A 7,664-nucleotide genomic window follows, 5' to 3' on the forward strand; every position below is an offset into this window, starting at 1 on the left:
AATATGTGCCATTCTCACTGGTGTAAGATGGTATCTCATGGTAGTTTTGATTTGCATTTCCCTGATGACAAGTGATGTTGAACATTTTTTCATATGCCTGTTGACCATTTGCATTTCCTCTTCAGAGAAGTTTCTTTTTAGCTCTTCTGCCCATTTTTTGACTGGATAATTTTCTTTGTTGTTGTTGAGTCTCATCAGGTCTTTGCAGATTTTTGTGATCAGTCCTTTATCATTAGTGTTGGGTGCCAAAATGTTCTCCCAGTTGGTGGGGTTTCTCTTTGTTTTTGTTATTGTCTCTTTTGCTGTGCAGAAGCTCTTTAATTTGACCATACACAAAAATCAACTCAAAATGGATTAAAGAACTAGACATAAGACCTGAAACCATAAAATATTTAGAAGGAAATATAAGCGAAACACTACGTGATTTGCACATCAAAGACATCTTTACAGACACATCACCCAAAGCAGTGATAGTGAAGGCAAAGATAAACAGCTGGGACTACTCCCACAGCCTTTTAAAAGAAAATCATAGAGGGCCTCCCTGGTGGCTCAACGGGTTAAGGCGCAATCTATGAAGCTCGTCGCAGCCACTGCAGCATGAGTTCGATACCCAGCCAGGGAGATACCCACATGGCGCAGCAGACCTCTCCTGACTTGCCCGCTGCTCCCCTCAGCAGTGTATTTCAGACAGTCTGCCTGTTCTGCTCCATACTCTGTGTCTGGTGAATCCTCTCACTCCCCAACTCTGGTCTACATCCCAGTTCTTGTGTGCATAAATAAATAAATCTTTTAAAAAAAAATAAACTGGATATTAAGGAGCCTCCCTGGTGGTGCAGGGGTTAAAGTCTCAGGGCCACCACCACAAAGGCCTGAGTTTGATCCCAGACAGGGAGCTGACCTACCTGGCACAGCAGACATCTCCTGTCTCCCCACTGCTCCCCTCAGCAGTGTATTTCAGTCAGTCTGCCTGTTCTGTTCCCTGCTCTGTCACTGGTGAATCTTCTCACCCACCCACAACTCTGGCCTGTACCCCAGTTCTTGTATGTATAAATAAATAAATCTATAAATAAATAAAAGAAGATCATAGAATAGATCTTTAGATCATGGAATAGATCATCGAATGTGCAACAACCAAAGCTTTCAAATAGTTATAATGATCATCAGAGAGCAAGGTCATGAGAAAGACAACCGACTGGGAATCTACACTTAATGGGAACATTTTCTCTTTACCACAAACTGTTCTTAATGCTTTGAGTTGATTTTTAATTCTTGCAAAGGAACTGTTATAATCACCATTTTTTAAAAAAATGGAAAGATTAAGTCCTGGAGAAGCTATTTAATGTTCCTAAAGTTACACAGCCAATCAGGGGCAGAGATGGTATACAGCTTATTTTTTTCTTGAAATAGCTTCATTGAGATTTAATTCATATGGCATACAAGTCACCCTTTAAGCTGACCCACTGATCCACATTAGTCTGTGGTTTTCAGTGTATGCACAATCATCACAATCGTTTTTAGGACTTTTTCATTATTTCCAAAAGAAAACTTATGTCCATTAACTATCAGTCCTCCCATTACATTACTCTCCACAGCCGTAAACAATCACTTAGCTCCTTTCAGTCTTGATGGAATTGCCTATTCTGGACAGTTATATAAATAGAGCCACATGATATGTAGCTTTTTGGTAACTTTTCTTTAACTTGATATAATGGTTCAAAGTTTCCCGTATATTGTGGCATCTAGCAATACTTCTTTGCTTTCTATGGCCCAAATAATATTCCATTGTATGGATTTGCCACATGTGATTGTCCATTTATCAGTTAATGAGCATTTAGGTTGTGCCACTCTTTGATATTTAATATTCTTGTGAAAATTCATGTACACATTTTTGTGTAAACATATATATTCACTTCTGTTGTGTATTTACTTAGAACTGGAAGTGCTGGGTCCTATGGTAACTCTCTTTGACCTTTTATGAAACTCCTAGGACATTTTCCAAAGCATCTAAACCAGTTTTATTCCCCCTTCTAGTATACGAGGGTATCAATTTCTGTTATTAGCAATACTTGTTATTATTATTTTTTAATAGAAGCTGCCCTAATGGGTGTAAGTAGTATCTTGTGGAGATTTTGATTTGTATTTCTCTGATGAATTTTGAGCTCTCCTGTAATTTGGGGCCATTTTTTGTGTTTTCTTTGGAGAAATGTCTATTGATATACTTAGCTCATTTTTAATTTTTTGTCTTTTATTGCCTTTATCTCTTTTACTGTTTTTAGAAGATCTTAATGTACTCTGGATATAAATCCTTTATCATATATGATTTGCAAATATTTTATCCCATCCTGTAGGTGGTAATTCTCTTTCCTGATGGTGTTCTTTGAAACAAAAGTTAGTCTTTGATAATGAGTGACTGTGAGTGATTTAGGCTTGGGTGATCATATATTCAGGTTGTGCCCATTTAATTGTTATTCGTAGCCTCTCTCACTCTCACAGATATTATAATGTGGACAATACTATATTTTATAGTACTGTATTTAATGCTAAATTTTAGATGTTCCATGTAATTTTGTTAATAAATTTGTTATTTAAATTCTTAAATATGGGCCTCCCTGGTGGCAAAGGGGTTAAGTCTCAGCACTATGAAGCAATCTGCAGTCAATGAAGCTGGAGTTTGATCCCCAGACAAAAGGTGACCCACATGACACAACAGACCTCTCCTCTCTCCCCTGCTGCTCCCCTCAGCAGTGTATTTCAGTGTATCTGCCTGTTCTGCTCCCCACTCTGTCTCTGGTGAATCCTCTCACCCCCTACACCTCTGGCCTACACCCCAGCTCTTGTATGCATAAATAAATAAATCTTTAAAAAAATTTAAAATAAATACATTCTTAAATATGGTCAAACTACATTTAAAAGTATATAAAGTTTTATAATTATTCTAAATTTATTAGAATTCTAACTGACCACTAACATTCATTTCTTTGTATACTTTATGGTATTGCTACCAACAGTAATTTTTCAACTATTACTTATAGCTCTATAATTCTAGAAATCCATATATTTAGGAAAGTAAAAAATTTATTTTAAAATCATAACTTCTTTTATGAAATCTTTTTGAGTAGAGTATGGAAACCATGAAATAAAATTTATGAAATATATATATTCATCACCTGTCATCTGACAATCAGTTGTTTAATATATTCAATGTGTTCATTATATAATCACTTCTTCTTGTTTTTCTAAACTCTAAATCTCCAGGACTCTCCAAAAATTCATACCTGGAAATCTTTCAGGAATTGTAGGGTGGGTGACAGCATGTCAATCCCAACCATTCAATAAAATTCCATCTTAGAGTTGGTCATGATTTAAAACTATGAATAAAATTGTCAAAGTGCCTTTTGTGATTATATTGTGTCTTTATATGTAAGAACCGGTAAAACAAAGTTGACTTATGCATAATATAGATATAGATGTAACCTAAATAAGATCATCATCTTTCAATGTTTAAAGCAATCACTCAAGCCCTGTATTCAAATAGGCAGAATCTATCATCTCTTTTTTGAGGTATAACTATATCAAATCACTCAAGAATCCTAGGCACAGATTTCTGTGGGCCAAATAGTCCTGTCAACAAACCTCAGGAGAAAGAATTAAATCATTTCTGACATTCGTCTATTTTCTGAGGGTGCTATTTCTATTATGACCACATGGGGACACTGTTGGAAGCTAGTTGTTTTATACCGTTCAATTCCTATTCATCTAAAACTAGCATGAAGCCATGCTCTGCTGCTGTTGTCTCTATGCCCTACAAAAATAGATTACAATGACTTTGAAGGATCTGCATTGCAGTGTGTCTAACTGCATCCTCTTTTTGAACGTCACTATATGTCTGGATTTTATAGATGCAAAAACTGACTAAGGTGCCAGTTAGTGGTTTGTGTTCTAACTGGCACCAGTTAGAACTTCTGGACAATCCTGGAGATTTAGAGTTTAGAAAAGCAAGAAGTGATTATATAATGAACACATTGACTAACTGGCACCAGTCAAACTCAGATTTGACTGCCATTTTAGTCACCATGAGTAAGAGTTCATATACAAGGGTACATAATCCAGTGCTTAATGGTAGGACTATTGGATATTATCTAAAGGTCCAAAGAGTGAAACTATTTAATTTATAATCCATCCACAAATTAGAATACTAATATATTATACTTATTAAGTGATCAAAATCAGCCAGTCATGGATCTAAGCATTTTGTTTCTTTACTCAGTTAACCCCACAAAACCCTAAGACTAGGTAATAACATTATAGTTCATCTACTCTAAGATACACTCGTTATGTCATTCCACTATTTTATGCACCATTAAGAAATTTCTGCCAGTTAATCTACCACACAATGCTTTCATTCTAATTTCAGAGATATTAAAATGTTGGGTAAATGTGTGAAAAAGTAAACTATTATAATCCCCCATTTTATAGGTAAATAAACTGAGCACAGAGAGACTAAATTACTTGACTAACATTTTTTTAAAGGGGACTGTAAGTACAGGTAGAATAGTAACTAGGGTCATCAAGTTTCAGCTTGTCTACGAAGATCCCCATTTCTTGGAAAAATATAACTTTCTGATAACATTTTAAAATAAAATTACATGAAAACCCTTAAAAAAAAAAACCTATTGATACACCTCAGAACACATGGAGGGCTGTCTAAAGACAGACTTCAAATCATGGGAAACATTTCTATTAGGACCAAAAGAACCTCTTCTATTCTGTGCTACAGATCTCTGAGCTGCAAAGTATCTTAATTGAAAGGTTTGTATCTTCTGAGATGCTTTAGGTAAACAAGTAGCTCTGACGACTTTTCTCTTTCCCTTATGATATTTTCCTAAGCAATTGCTGCTCTTTGATGAATCAGTTAAAGTCATTTGTAACTGTTTGTAAGCAAATGTTTTAAAAGGTGGATGTCATCTTTTGGCATGTGACTCCAATGTTCTTGCAGTTTGACTTCGTATATTTCACATTAAGTTTTCTTTCTCTTTTTGAGAAGGTAGGTTTCTAAAGTTGGTCTTTGGGCCTGATTCTTGCCTTAAAAGTATTTAGTGTGCTTCCTAAAATACAGAGTTCTAAACTATATCTAGACACACATATATTGCATCATTGTTCATTTTTGTACAATGTTTGCTTTCTCCTCTCAAGTGTAGCCTACTACCAATTCACCTATGAATCATCACCATAGTCCCTTGTGCTCTTCCCTCCCCTAGTTTGATCTCTCTCCCTTACCCTCCCCTGCAGAATGTTTCTGATTTATAGTTGTTTTTCCTGATCCCTTATTTGGTTCCCCTATATTCCTCCTGTAAGTGAAGCATTCTGATATTTTTCTTTTTCTTTCTGGCTTATTTCACCGAGCGTAATCCCTTCTAACTCCGCACATGTTGCTGCAAATGACATGAGTATCTTTTTTGATTGCTGTCTATCCAAAGAACACAAAAACATTAATTCAAAAGGATACCTGCACCCCTATGTTTTTTGCAGCACTATTTACAATAGGTAAGATATGGAAACAACCCAAATGCCCAAAAATAGATGACTGGATCAAGATGTGGTGTATATATACCCAATGTAGCTAGATTTATTTAATCGGATATCTAGGGGTGGTATTTAGTAATCTGCATCTATTACGTACTATTTGGTATGCCTTAACTTGGAACCCCCGCTAAAGAGCTTTACTACCTGTGTGTAATAACCATAGATAGAATTCATTACTTCATTACCACCAGAAAAAAAAAAAATCTCACCTAGAGTTCTAGAGTTAAATACTGATAATGCTTTTATTTCTTAATTTGGTTACATGCTATTTTAAAATTTAGATTACAAAGAGTTTTGAGTTACTTCTCTGTGGTTTTTGATTGTGATCCCACCTGTAACAATTCCTATGAACTTAGACCCCCAACACTCCTCTGAACTCAGATGCATAATCAGCAGTACAGAAGTACTAATTTCTCTTCTAATCACATTTAATAGTAAATCATATCTTCTTTTCTTATGCAAAAGTCAATCCACCTCTTCTGCTCCCCACTCTGTCTCTAGTGAATCCTCTCAGCCCCCACCTCCCACCTCTGGCTTACATCCCAGCTCTTGTATGCATAAATAATTAAAATAAATCTTATAAAAAAAATAAAGGAAGAAAGAAAAGATCATTTGAAGAGGCAAGAGGGAAGTGAGATTGCTCTACTGTATGTGTTTCTCCTCCTCAGAACCATCTGTCACTCATTCCCTGACCAACTACTGGCAAAACACTACTCCCACCCAACTATAGTGACTAGGAATTGTGGGCAGAAAGTCTGCCAGAGGTTTCAAGGCAGAGGAAACCAGCCTGTAAGTGGGTGGGGATTCACATCTGGTCCCACTCAGGGTGAAGCCCACATTTTCTCCCTGGGTCAAGCCACTTCTGCTTGGTCTGTGGCAACCCAGCTGGCTAAGGAAAAGAGAAGCCTGTTTGAAGAGCCTTATAGCTAAAGACACAAAGACATCAAAAATTAGGCTTGCTCCTGTCTGCTCCAGGCTTCCAAAAAAAACATGGCCTCTGTAATTTCAAGATTGTTAGAATAACTCATATCACAGCCCAAGCTATAGCTTTACATGTTAATAGCTATTCAATTTTCATTTGTTGAATTATTAGTTACCATTGTCATTCCTTCAGTTATGAATATGTGGCTGATGTTGGTGAGACGGACCTCACTTTGTTTTATATTGTGTGATGTTATGCTGGTTAATTACTTTGTGGTTATGAATACATTTCCTATTTGACAGAGCCCTGATGTGGGGGGTCTGTGGGGACCAGGAGGTCCTTGACGTCTTGTGGGAAAAGAACTTTACAAAGCACCAGAATAAAACCAGCAGCAAGTTTATTAGGACATGAAAGTATACCACACAAGAAAAAAAATGGACGGTCTCAGAAAGTGAGAAAGCTGCTTCAGCAGTAAAGCAGTAGGGTTTTTGACTTTCCAGGTGGGGAAGAGTCCTTCTTAGTTATGCATTTCCTGCTCCCATCTCTCCTCCTGTTTCCCAAACTAACTGGATCCCTCCCTCTCTCTTTTCTGCATTTGAGCCTGGGGAAAACTATAGTTAAAAAACTCTTCCTAGGACCTTCCTGGTGGTGCAAGGAGTTAAGACACTGCACTATGAAGCTGTCCTCAGCCGCTGCAGCACGAGTTCAATCCCTGGCCAGGGAGGTGACCCACATGATGCAGCAGACCTCTCCTGTCTTGCCTGCTGCTCTGCTCCCCTCAGCAGTGTATTTCAGTCAATCTGCCTGTTCTGTTCCCTACTCTGTCTCTGATGAATCCTCTCACCACCCTGCATCTCTGGCCTGTACCCCCAGTTCTTGTATGCATAAATAAATCTTTAAAAAAAAAAAAAAGACTCTTCCTAGATTTCCTGGACTGCTAGTCCTTGAAAGAAAACCATAGCCCAGCTGCACTGTCAGAAGTAGAAATGCAGGGACCTCCCTGGTGGTGCAAGGCGTTAAGCACAGCACTGTGAAGCTGTCTGCAGCCTCTGCAGCACCCTGGCCTGGCAGGGAGCTACCCACATGGGTCAGCAGACCTCTCCTGTCTCGCCCACTGCTCCCCTCAGCAGAGTATTTAGTCAATCGCCTGTTCTGTTCC

This window comes from Talpa occidentalis, unplaced genomic scaffold (assembly GCF_014898055.3).
Source record: "Talpa occidentalis isolate TD23 unplaced genomic scaffold, MPIMG_talOcc4v2.1 talOcc4.14, whole genome shotgun sequence".
Lineage (NCBI taxonomy): Eukaryota > Metazoa > Chordata > Mammalia > Eulipotyphla > Talpidae > Talpa > Talpa occidentalis.